This window comes from Palaemon carinicauda, chromosome 5 (assembly GCF_036898095.1).
Source record: "Palaemon carinicauda isolate YSFRI2023 chromosome 5, ASM3689809v2, whole genome shotgun sequence".
Taxonomy (NCBI): domain Eukaryota; kingdom Metazoa; phylum Arthropoda; class Malacostraca; order Decapoda; family Palaemonidae; genus Palaemon; species Palaemon carinicauda.
The window spans coordinates 123,169,025-123,175,838 of record NC_090729.1 but is presented as its reverse complement, the minus strand read 5'-3'; the positions used below and the strand labels follow the sequence as shown (position 1 = coordinate 123,175,838).

At 36.1% G+C, this 6,814-nt stretch overlaps 1 protein-coding gene across 8 annotated transcripts in view; it reads right to left on the bottom strand.

The window, feature by feature from the left end:
• Positions 1–3,051: 3,051 nt before the first annotated feature.
• Rho1 (ras-like GTP-binding protein Rho1) overlaps positions 3,052–6,814 on the bottom strand; it is a 160,937-nt gene continuing 157,174 nt past the window's right edge. For 7 of the 8 annotated variants that reach the window (XM_068374019.1, XM_068374023.1, XM_068374025.1 and 4 more), the window contains one exon: positions 3,052–6,023. The gene's annotated coding sequence lies outside the window, so the exon portion shown is untranslated. The remainder of the gene's footprint in view (positions 6,024–6,814) is intronic. The other variant, XM_068374020.1, reaches the window with a different exon arrangement.

Below are 6,814 nucleotides of genomic sequence, written 5' to 3'. Positions count from 1 at the left end.
CATGGCTAATGATGTATCATATTACACACGATAACAGTAGGTACAGTAAAATTGTTACGAAAGCCAAATCACAAACACAGAGTCAATGCATATGATACTGCTACCAGAACGAAAAGACAGGAAAACCAATGTAGATGCCGACCAATAGATCAGGATCTCATGGAGGTAGCTAGCATCCGAGTAGGGAGATAACCAATGGGAACACAGGAGGATGGTAGTGAATTTATGGGCTGGCGGCGCATGAATTTTAAAATCGGTCTCGGATACGCTTGGGCTTCCGCTCCGTACTGCCTTTCATTGTCCGAAACCTTTTTCATGATCCGAGTCATGAAATTCTTTGCATCTCCTTTCCTAAAGTGAAAATTTCTTAAGATTCTTTGGTAGCTAGAGGTTTGACAGTACAGTATATGGAATATTTGACTACCATTCATGGTGAATTTGAATCAATATGCCAATAAGCCCCATAAAATATATACAGGTTTGTAAACGGTATACATATGCACATGTAATCGTGAAAAAATAATGAACACAGTACAAACTTAATGAATATATAGAACATTCAATACAGTATTGCCACTCAGCAGCTCATCATCTCACTCTTGAAAGGAGTCTGCCGGACAACTCATTCAAGAAGGGAAAGATCAATGACCTGTCTCCAATAACCAGTCAACTGCTCCATATGGAATAGTCAGCTATAAAAGCCTGAAGAGCTGTCGCACACGCTCTCAATTCTTGATGACTTTAATTGTTCATTATTTCTCATATTTACTTATTTCCTTTCCTCACTGAGCTATTTTTACTTGTTGGAGCCCTTGGGCTTATAGCATCTTGTTTTTCCAACTAGGGTTGTAGCTTAGCTAGTACATACATACATACATACATATACCAAGGCACTTCCCCCAATTTTGGGGGGGTAGCCGACATCAACAAATGAAACAAAACAAAAAGGGGACCTCTACTCTCTACGTTCCTCCAGCCTAACAAGGGACTCAACCGAGTTCAGCTGGTACTGCTAGGTACCATAATAATAATAATAACCTGTAGAGCGCTTTCTCTAGCATTTTTTTTTCGGCCCGCCCCAAAGGCTTTGTCGGAAGTCGGGTAATAATGCGAGAATGTCATCTGAGCCAGAGTTGGGGAGGACAAGAGCCAACGAAGGCAAAGCAGTATACGCCCAGAACGATATTTCTCATCCAGTCTTCGTACTGCTGCCACCTTAACCTAAAGCTCGAGACATCCAGCAACTTGTTGCAGCAACACGAAGGGACTGCTGATCCTAGCATCCCCAACTTCCTCTTCTACCCTGATCTCTACTGGGACTGGCCAGAGCGGTGACAAAAAGGCTGGACAGAATCCATGCTTCTGTGAGGGGTAGAAGTTGGAGGAGCTTCAAGAAATTCTAACAGCCGTATCCAGCTTCACTCTACCCACATTCCTATCAAAGGACTCAGGTTTGTGTTCATGTAGGAACTAACATTTAATTCATTGCCCAGTTGGATTCAAACATTTAACAATTACATATTGTAATACCTTCGGAAATCTTGAAAGGCCATTGGTAGACTTGAATTCCTTTTACACAAACTGTTTTCATTGGTTTCAGTAATGTATCAAGGATACAGTCATAGCAGACCCATAATTATTACCCATAAGGCAGTTGTGGATTGATGCAATGACGTATTACCTAGAAAACCAGAATACATCAGTATTTCATACCAATTATAGACCCCCCCCCCCCCCCAGCAGTCTTCTACCTCAAAAAATCATCACACAAATCAATTCCTTTCTCTAGACAAAAAAATTGGTGCATTTTTTTTTTAAAGATTTGTACCAAGTTCTGCCATAAATGCATCCCAGTAGTGGCCCAAAGGACACACCACCTTTAGATGCATATATTAAAACACCCTTCTATGTACCAATACGAACAGTTTTGCTAATGATCTTTTAGAAGGTATAACAAATTGGAGATGAATAACCAATTCAATACACAGCTAGGAAAGATCAGAAGCTTTTGGGCCCGGATGCAAAATATAATCTTATCACATCACTACTAGTCTACGGAATTTAAAGAAAACTGTATACAGTACTCACTGGATGGCCCTTTGGAATTTTGTCCTAAGCCAATGATAATGATTAACATGAAATACTGTTGTGTCCAAAACCCTATAATGGTTCAGCCGAGACAAAGGCCTTAACTTGCTAGTAGCTCAATATATATCAAGTCTTCCTTTTCCGTGGTACCCAATCAGGGGAGTATGTTTCCTAATTAAGTCATGACCATTTGGGACCTGCTTCTGTCTTCTTCGGAATTTCAAGAATCCAAACTTTTATGTACGGAGAAAGCAATGAAAATGGAAGTCATAGGTCAGTTCCAGATTATCATTAGACATTTCGTGAATACCTGTGATCTGAGGAAGGATACATTAGTTGGCAGGGGCATATGAGGACTGATAAAGCAAAGCTACATACAGAAATTGTTTCAAGGATATTTTAATTTGCTTTTGCTAGCGAGATTAAATCTTTCATGTTACAGCAAGATACTAGTATTTTAGAGCTCAAGTTACTCAATGCAATCTAAGCTTACCATCAAAAAGGGAAACTGCCTTATGTAGATTGTTTTGTATTTACCGACCACAAGAATCAAATGCCACAGTCCAGACAGCAAATCAAACAGTCCACTGCTTGCCATGAAAGCCTGTCTCTAACACTGATCAGGCGCGTTAAATTTTCTATTGAGCAGTTTAACAGCTGTGTGGATGCGCTCTTATCACAACCTGTTGGCAAACTTGAGGCAAAATATTCATTGGTAAAAACATTTTACGATATGAATTAAAGTCCTAGACAATTTTTATGACTACAATTCACTAAAAAGTTCTGTCACTTATAAATCTAAGCTACTTTTTAATAACTAATATGATTTATGTGCTACATTGTTACATGTACTTTTAAAAAATAAAATATCTAAGCAAATGAAGTTATGAAGTATTAATTAACCTTCACCCTTGAATAAATGTAACCTTAAAAAATAAAGGAATGTAAATTACACAAGTTAGAAAAGGTTAAATATTTATTACAAAAGGGTAAACTGAACATGATGTACTCATAGCGTACATAGATGTAACTTAGAGCTACACAATAATGAACGTACAGAAATTTCTTTAATATTAAAGATACGTAGCTCAAGACACATGAAAAGCAGTTCAGCTAACACCTTGCAATACATGGTTGAGTTTCTACAAGCCACTGAGAATTGGTATAAACACTTTGTTTCTCAATACACCTATAAAACTGACATTATGCAACCTGCAAAGCCAAGTAAAGCTAACAACTTCACATCCTTTCCACATGACAACAATAGTCTATCAAAATCACAAGCCTTTCCAATTAACTCAGGCCTTTCTGGTAAGAGGGCAATTAAATGCAAAAAGGAAGAGAAGGGGTTCAGAAAATACTAGCACATCACAGATCACATTAATTTCACTCAATGTGCCTGTACAATTCCATAAAAATGCAATTGACCTCAATTCTTGTTCTCCATAAGGGAAGGCTGCAACTTCATTTTCTCAGCAGCCTGAAGATGACTCACCAAGGTAAACTTCTTTTGTCTGGCATATACTGTACTCTCAAGCTTCCAGCTTCCAAGAAACTTTAATATTAAGCAGTTACACGTACATATGATACAAATCAAGACGGTATAAAAAATCACTCTTGAATAAGATACACTCAAGTTGCTGACCTGAATAGTGAATTGCTTCAAAAAAAATTGTAATGAAAATGTCAAAAGAAATTGCCTTTTAAAATTCAAAATAATTTCAAGTAGAAAATCTAACTACATGTGGCAAACAGGTTGTAGTAATAGTAATAGCAACGTTATCTTTTTTAGAGCACGAGTAACGGACTTCGCATTCAAAACTTTCCTCACTGACATTAAAGGAGAGCAGATGACTTTACCAAAAGAGAGAATGGGGGTCAAATAGTGTATATATATAAAAAAAAAAAAAAATCCTCAGCATTGGCCATGCTGCAGACAGCACTTGTCAGTTATTGCAGCTATGAAAGTCAAAAGAAGACAATACACTTGAACCTCAATCCCATGGGTTTGTAGATTAATTTTTCACAAGCTTCATACTCGCCTGACTCTGAAAGCCCCAGATGTGGCCTGAGGAAACAAGCCTCAAACAGGAAAATACCTCAATGCTACAAAAAGCACCATAATATTTAAAGGGCATATTCATACTCTTCTTGCAAAGAAAGTGTTCAAACAGTATTGTAGTCAAATTAATACCTATACACAAACGACTATGTAACTCAATTGTGCAATGACTTTCAGACATAAAGAAAGCATTAGAAAGCCACTAATCAAAACAACCACTTTCATAATGGCCAGATGTCTTTGAAATCTTGTTAAGCATTTATACTGCTGGGTAGAGTTCCTTACAACCAATGACAATGGTTTCATAACACTAATCTCAATACAGGATTAATTTTCAATCAATGGAAAATATGAATAATTTTCATTGAATAGAAAATATGAATAAGTTTTACCCAAGCAACCTACTACAAACATTGATGTCTGGCAAAATTTGAATTCCTTACTATGCTGTTTGACACAACCATTCTACGAACAACTTCAAAGGCTTACATTTTTTTGTATTGCTGGAGAAAACTTCACCATAAATTTGGCCCACCATTATCGTAACTTGGCTCCTACCTCTCCTCAGTACTTGGAATGTATTTCTCCTTTTTTTATAGGCCAGCTTCATTATCACCACTAATTAAGGACAAAGTGAAGCTTTAAATGAGACTCAATCAGGAATATAAGGAGAGTTTAAGGTATTTTGTGATAATTTAATGTTTATATACTACATATATATATATATATATAAATTTCAATACGCAATATTTAGCAAATTCTATTAATTTCAATAAATCTCAACACCTATTAAGACGACCAAAAGATAGAGAGGTTCAAGTGTATAACTAAATATTTGCAAGAACAAGACAATGACTACAGCAAATAAAACACTAAGATACTAGAATAGAAGACTACAAAGGAACTTATATTAACAAATAAAATAATTACACAATAGCAGTGAAAAGTTTTCATTATCCTTGGGACACCAATGTTTAGTTTTTCTACTGTATGCAGTATAGATCAGCTGGCTGTGTACCAATGTCAAGTGCTGAGTTTGATGTTTTTTATATATACCTTTGTATATAAAAAAAAATTGGCTCACTTTCAATACCATGGATAGAACAAGAATACGCTCAAATATCACACTCGCTTCAGAATTAATATAATACTATCTGAAAGAGTATATATTTCTGCATTCAAACTTGCAATATCAATACTATTGCGAGCAAGAAATATTCTGGCAAAGTATCCCCTACCTCTCAAAACTGCATCATAGTTCCAATGTGGTCACCAAATATCACCATGGCAAAATACATAGGACTTTTATGCCATACCTTGAGCAGACAATTCACAAATTCTATTTTAAAACTTAACCACTAACGTACATAAAGGTATGCATCAACCTACCTATATGTACTATTTTGTCCAAGGTGGTCATCTATATCTTTCACTACTAAAAGAAAATTTCATCCTTTATAAACTATTTACACAAACCTGGTGTTACAGGCAGACATAATTGGATCCCTCATTTCACATTCCTTCATTTTTATTTTTTTTTACACCACAACTGACATAAATCTGAATAATTAAATAAAATTTCAAAGAATTCCTACTTGTATTTAATAAAATAAAAAATAAATCAGAAAAAATGAGACCTATTGATTGGCCACAAAACGCAACAGCATGCCTCGGCCCTTCCTGGCCTTGTGGCTTGCCTATGTCAAGATATCCATGTGACCTAAGAAACTATGAACATGGCCTCTGCTGATACATCTACTGGCCATTCTGAATCCCTGGAAGAATGGCCAAGCTGAGGCACTGCTAAGGAAGGCGAGGTGAGGGTGCCAGTAGAGTAAATATTGGCCTCCAGGTGGCATTATGGCAGACTGCACTGGAAAAGAAGATTGTTTTAGCATTACTAATTTGCTAAAAAAACTTATTCCTATTTATACTTACAACAATAGCTGGCCAAACCAGAACCATTGCTCTATCACGATCTCTACGTAGGTGTAATATTATAATTCAAATATTACCTACAGTCAAAATTTTTTATTTTCGGACCCTTAAATATAGAAAAAAAAGCACTTAAAAGTACTGTGTTTACAAACAAGTAAACCTCATTTGGGAATGAAATTGAAAAATCATGATCCAGTCAAGGTAATCAAATTGTGTGGAATTGAATGTTATGTCTTGAATGGATGAATAATGTCAAAAGGGAAGGGGGATAAAGGTATTAGTCTAGTTGAGTTTGGTATTGAGACAAAGTACAATTGCCACCTAAAGTTTCGATAACAGTTAATATACATACTGTATATATACTAGTGATAAGAATTTGGAAGGGTATGCAGGAGAAGGAAGATGCAAGTGAATGTGGATAAGAGTTGGATTATGAGGTGCACAAGATATGAGGGTTGTGCTAAATTCTAAATTGAATGTCATGCTAAATGTAGTGATTAGTTTTAGTACTTGGGTTTCTTCTGTTGTGTGTGAAGGATGTAAAGTGTTGTAGATGATGAAGGGAGTGGTAAAGAATAGAGGGCTAAGAATTAATGTAGAGAGAGTTCTGTATGAGAAAGTGATTGTACTATCAACTGTGATATACGAATTGGAGTTATGGTGAATGAACATGACAGAGAAATTGAATGTGTTCTAGATGAAGTGTCCGAGAGTATAATTGGTGCA